Genomic DNA, 6646 nt, shown 5'->3' with positions numbered 1-6646 from the left:
TATTGAGGGATACTGGGGATGGAGCCCAGAGCCTCAGGCATGCAAGGCAGTCACATGAGCTATAGTCCCAGCCTCTTAGAACTGGAAGTTTGTAACTCAATCTTGATCCCCTGACTCCCACTCCCCCCTCCATTAACTACCTTCTTCGTTTCAGTGAATTGGATTTTCTGAGAACACACACAGGTGAGATCATAAGACGGACAGTGTGTCTCTGCCTGTGCCTGTATTAACTCATTTGGCATGATGTCCTCCAGGTTCATCTGCTTGGTTACAATGGCAGGATGGCTTTCCTGACAAAAGACGACAGGATCCTTGTGTATCTGAACAATGTTTTCTTTGTTCCTCTCTCTGTGGGTGGACACCTCTCTTGTCTTCATACTTTGGCTACTGTGGGCTGCAGTCAATGGGAGAGGTCAGCTACCCGTTCTCCAATGTGCTTGTGATTTCTCAGCACCACCCTGGTGGAAGATATCAATATGCATGTGCTTGAATACATCATGCAGGTGAGTGTGTGAGTATGAGTGTGTGTGTGCACATGTGCATGTGCATGAATGTGTAAGTGTGCATGGATGTGTGTGCGTGCACATGCGCATGTGTTGGCAGACGCTGGGAGATGATACAAAGAAGGACTTCAGAGACTGTGGAACTCGTCCCGTAGGACTCAACAAGGAACAGTGATGAACTACCACAAAGGCAGAACTGAAAGAGCTATCACATGTGAGCACTGTTCAACTTGTAACCAGTAGAAATGCTTTATACCTCTGTGTGACCTGGTGACCTGTAACCACATGCAGCTCTGGAGCATTTGAAATGCTATACTTTGGCTGAAGAGTAGAAGCTTTCAAAATTTTAATTAATTTATATATAAACATCCACATATCACTAATAGCTACCATAGTGTCCATGCAGCTGAAGATCCCCTGATCAAATTCTTTCTTTGTCTAGTAGCTATGTAGCCCTTAGATATCCCCAACCTTATCCATGGGCTTCTAGAGGTGGCATCTGAAGCCTCCACAGTTTTACAATGGCCTTTAGGTGCAGGAAAGCATCCTTATAAGGGAGCTCCAAGTAAGGATGTTAGCAGAGTCCCTAAGTCCTAAAAACAAAGACCCCAAAGATCAGCCCCAGGTCCCAGAGACTGATGCAACTGCTGCTGCCGCCTCTATTGATGCCCCGGTAGGGTGAGCCCACCTGGTCCCTCCATATAAGCAATGTGAGGTATTCCTAGCCTAGTCCCCAGAAACTTCTGTCTTGTCACTGGCACTAACAAAGAAGCTGAATTGGAGATGGTGACAGAAGTTAATTGGGATTAGATGTGCATGTTCCATGGCTAACAAAAGCACAGATGCTTCAGAGTTTCATCTCAAGCCAGGCCACCCTCTGCTCTCTCTCTCTCTCCCCGCCCCGCTTCCTTTCCACCTGACCCCCAGAAATCCACTGCCTCCAGGTGTCCCCAAGAGCTATCAACAGGGCCCTTTATCCCTCCCTCATGTTATGACTCAATATCAGTTGGACCTTTTTCATACTGAATGAGGTCATTTGTGGGAGGGATGGAACAAACAGCAGCTCCTGGCCTCACTCAAACACACTCCTCTCACCTCCTCTCCTCCTCTCATTTCCTCTCCTGCTCCATTCTTTGGGTTGCCAGAGAGAACAGGTGAAATCAGGGTGACCTCAAATCACAGCTATAGTCAGAACACAAAAAGATGCCTGTGTCCAGGCATAGTTTAGGCTCCCAGATCAATGAGGGATGAAGGTCCCCGGAGAATTTTCCCAGCATGCCCCATGGCTTCTTACTGTTGGGTAACCGAATTTGGGCTGTGGATAGACCAAAGTTCTCAGATTCTGGGGGCTCATTCGCCAGGAGCACCTTCTTAGAAAAAATGTTTTCAGAATTCTCTATTCCTTTCTAGCCAGAGTGGGACCAGGAAGGACAGACACCTAGGCAATAAGACGTCTCCATCTGTGATTCTGAAAGCAATCATGTCCTTCCCATCCCTAATCCGAATGGGTTCCATGTCAGCTGTGCCCTAGAACGGAATCACATTTCCCCCAACCTCAGACTCAGACTCATAGACGCAGGACTCCAGGGAGGACAAAGGCAGTTTTCTCAATGTGGGCACAGGCGTCTTCCTGGGAAGGACCCTGCTGAGCCATGCCTGCCTGCCTGTCTGAGACCTGTTAGCCGAGACAGATGAAAATGTAAGAGACAGCCTGCTGACGTCCTCCTGGAGCAGAGGCGAAGCGGAGCACATGCAGAGCAGGAGAAGGCTGCTCGGGGAGGCAGGCTACACACCTATCAGCAAGAGAGTGGGCCAGCCACAGATGTGGCAGCTCATCTACCAAGCTGGCCCTTCTCATGGGGTCTCAAGTGGAAAGATGAAATCCTTTGAAATAACTGACAAGGTGTGTGTGTGTGTGTGTGTGTTTGTGGTATGTGTGGTAGGTGGGGTGTGTGTGTGTGTGTGTGTGTATGGGTGTATGGGTGTATGAGTGTATGGGTGTAGACAAGAGGACAACCTCAGGTATCTCCCACTATTTGTTTTTGAAACAGGGTTTCTCATGGGCCTGAAACATTCGAATAGGCTAAGCTAGCTGGCTAGCGAGCCCCAGAGATCTACTTGTCCCTGCCTCCTCAGCACTGAGATTCCACGTGTGTACCACCTTGTATTTTTTCCCATAGGTTCTGGGGATCAAATTCATGACCTCATACTTGAAGGCAAGCATTTTAGGAATTGAGCTCTCATCCCAGCACCGCTCCCCACCCCACCCCCAACTAAGTGATTATTTTTACTCTTTTCCGTCTAGAATGCAGCCTGTGTGCAAAAAGCATCAACTATCAGGGCTCTGTGGTAGGCACCCTTGTGCCTTCTTCACGGAATTTCAGCAATTATAGAGCGCCTACTGTGCACTCCTTTCTTCTCACCATTGACCCTTGATAGAAATGTCTATTTCTCTAAGAATGATGGCTCTGGATAGTGAAGGAAAGAGAATGGGAAGCACTGCGGGAAGCAAAGCAAGGGAGTGGCCTGAGGGGCCTCATGTCCAGGAGGTGGGAGCCAAGCTGAGTGAAAGTTGGCATTCAGATTCTTGTCTGCCATGGTTTTGGCCCCAGAGTTACTGAGGCCCTAAAGACCACATGCTTAGTACCGTTTCCCATTTTCTCTCTTTTTTCCTCCCTTCCTCCCTTTCTTTCTTTCTCTCTCTCTTTCTTTCTTTCTTCCTTCCTTCCTTCCTTCCTTTCTCTCTTTCCTTCTTTCTTTCTTTCTTTCTTTCTTTCTTTCTTTCTTTCTTTCTTTTTATTTTTTAAAGACAGGGTTTTTCTGTATAGCCCTGGCTGTCCTGGAACTCATCCTGTAGATCAGGTTGGCCTTAAACTCAGAGATCCACCTGCCTCTGCCTCCCAGGTTCTGGGATTCAAGGCACGAGCCACCACTGCCTGGCTGCATAGTAACTTCTAAGGTCCAGGAGGTGGGAGCCAAGCTGAGTAAAAGTTTACCAGATCCTCTCCACACAAGGAAACTTGTTTACACTTAGTAAACCGGAAGTGAGTCCAGGACTCACACAAGCCTCAGATGAGCATACCCACTACATTCAAAAGCAAAGGACCCTGGAAGGCTGTTATTTCCAACTGCATGCCCTCACAGCAATCCTGAGCAGGCTCATAATGAGAAAGCATCGAAGCCAAGGGGACCCCCATCTTGCCCCTCAATCTGTACAAACATGTTTCTTCTGCTGCTTCTCCAAGCCAAGCAATGTCATCATTCTTTCTGGGTAATTACTAAGCCCTGACCAATGTACAAAGGCTTTATTAGCACTGACAACATTCCCCCACCATCCAAAGGTCACCATGGATGCTATAGACAAGAATCCTCTTCTGACTCATTCTCCTTAGTGGGGACGGAGGCAGGTAAGTTGTGTTTGCTGTTCTTTGTCTCACCACTGGAAAATGTTGCAATCCAGGCAAAGAGTTTAAGACTAATCTGACAGAAACCAAATCCAGTTTAAGCCTTGACATTCTATTCTGTAAGATTCTTCATACATACAACATTAGAGAAACTACCAGCCAACATTCACTGAACACCTTTTACATGTGAGGCATTACAGAAGACTCAGACATGTACGGTGAAATCTTGGACCTCACTTGAGAAAATTTACACCATTTTTTGAGGTAATGCATCCAGGGCAGACCAATAGCTACTCAGAAGAGAACCCCTACACAACCATACAGAAAGCATGCCCGTGGAACACAACACGGAGGGCCTGGAGGTACTGCCATGAGCATGCCATTCTCAACAAAGGGAAGTGCAGGCCAAGTGTTAGGGATAGAGCAGGCCTGGCCACTGTATGAAGACCAGTGGAATACGTATTAAATCTAAGCATAGAAGAACAATTTGGATTTAGTTGGAAAGAGGAAGGTGCTAAAGACATTCTAGATAATTAAGTCCCATGAGGCGGAGGGTCAGGATAGAAAGACCTGAATAAAGATCACTAGATAGAGAACAATCCAGCTGCAAGGACAGCTATGGGCAGGGTGGGATGGGGAGGTGTGTACACTGGGACCAAACACCTCTAAGAAACTCTAGAACAGTGTCATGACCCACAGGTTGAGAACTGCTGTTCTAGATGAACTCTATCCTGTCAAAGGACTATGGTCTAGACCAATCCAGACCTATATCAGACAACAGTAAATACATGCCCACCCAGTAGGACTGGTGGGCCCACTCCCTTAAAGATGATGGTTTGTCCAGTTCTCCTCAAAGAGCCACATCCATCTTCTAATATTGAGGAACAAGGCTTTCCACCTAAAAGTTCTTCTTCATTTCCCTATCTTCAAATGCTTCACTTTCTCTTCATCTGCATCCATCTTCCCCTTGTCCTTCCCTCCCTCCAAGTCTAGTAGAGTAAGAGGTGATCTCCTATGCTCTAGTTCCCAACTGAAAACACTACTTTAGGGCCTTCTTCCGTTCACTGTGCTCTTTCAGTCTCAAACTTCCGATCTCCCTGTTGAATTCATTTTCTCACCTCAGAGATCAAATGCCTGAAGACAAGCAACCTTAGGGAGGAAATATCTATCTTGGCTCATGGTTTGAGGGTACAGTCCATCATGACAAGACCACCATGGTGGTGGGAGTTGCTCAGAGCTGGGCCAACAGATGCATGATACTATTTTATATGTTGATGGACCTGGAAGCAGGGCTGGAGTAGCCGACCTGTTTCCTAGTGACCCACTTCCTCCAGCTGGACTCCACCTCCTAAAACAGTACCACATTCAGAGGACCAAGTGTTCAAACATGTGCAGCCCTGGGAGATAACTGAGATCCAAACCACCGCTCCCAGCTTAACCTCTCTAATCAATGTTTATTTATACTCTAGAATATTCCATCTTAAAATCAAAGCCTTCCTTTCCCGGTTCCTGTTCCTTTCTCTTACAACCATCCAGACTCTGTATTGACTGCTTCCCAACCAAGCAGCTCAGACATGAGACACACTTTCTCCACTTTTTACCTTCAAACTCCATCACCACGTCCTCCTCAGCTGCCCTCTCCTACACCCACCCCCACACCAGGGAGTTGTGAAACCCCATGAACCCTCTCTGGTGTCCTCATCTCGCTTAGTTCTTCGATATCATTTAACCAGTCAACCTCTCCTCCCTGAAGCTCACCTGTTTCTCTCTGTATGGTATAGCTGCCCCCTGGTTTCCTCCTAACTTTCAAAAAATTCCCATTTCTTTCCTAGATGAGAAAACTAAGATGCATAGAGAATTGTCTAGGCTACTTATCTAAAAGACAAGACTAGGGTAGAACTTGAGTCCTGGGTCTATGCTGTTAAACACAATATTATGTCGGGGTGTTTTGTTGTTGTTGCTCATGGCGTTGTTTTTAAAGCATCAGTAGGACAGACAGTACAGGACAGCACAGGACAGGTTAAGGTAGGGTAGGATAGTATAAGGTTGTATGGGGTAACGTAAGATATGATAGTATTAGGGCAGAACAGCACAGAACAGGGTTAGGTAGGGTAGGGTAAAGTAGGGTAGGGTAGGGTAAGGTAGGGTAAGGTAGGGTAGGGTAGAGTAGGATAGGGTAAGGTAGGGTAGGGTAGCGTAGAGTAGGATAGGGTAAGGTAGGGTAGGGTAGAGTAGAGTAGGATAGGGTAAGGTAGGGTAGGGTAGCGTAGAGTAGGATAGGGTAAGGTAGGGTAGGGTAGGGTAAGTTAGGGTAAGGTAGGGTAGGGTAGGGTAAGTTAGGGTAGGGTAAGGTAGGGTAGAATAGAGTAGGATAGGATAGGGTAGGGTAGGGTAGGGTAAGATTTGATAAGATACAGTAGGACAGGTAAGGTAGGGTAGGCTGCAATAGCATTCAATGTCAGTCTTAGCAGCTTATTATAATGGGTCACTTCCTCCCTGCTCAGGACATACCATCATGGACTGTGTTCAACACAGTTGCTCAAGAACTCAAGCAACAGAGGCCTAAGAGCATTCTGCAGCAGGAAGGGGAGAGGCTGGAGAGCCACAGATAGGCTTTTCTCTGTCATTCCTGCTCCCGTTTCCTTCCTTAGATCTAGTCTCTCTGCCTTGCCTCAGTACCAGTAGGAAGAGTACTGCTGGGGAGCACCAGTAGGAAGAGCACTGCTGGGGAGCACCAGT

This window comes from Grammomys surdaster, unplaced genomic scaffold (genome assembly GCF_004785775.1).
Source record: "Grammomys surdaster isolate TR1022 unplaced genomic scaffold, NIH_TR_1.0 1164, whole genome shotgun sequence".
Taxonomy (NCBI): domain Eukaryota; kingdom Metazoa; phylum Chordata; class Mammalia; order Rodentia; family Muridae; genus Grammomys; species Grammomys surdaster.
Note: the sequence above shows the minus strand (reverse complement) of the source record.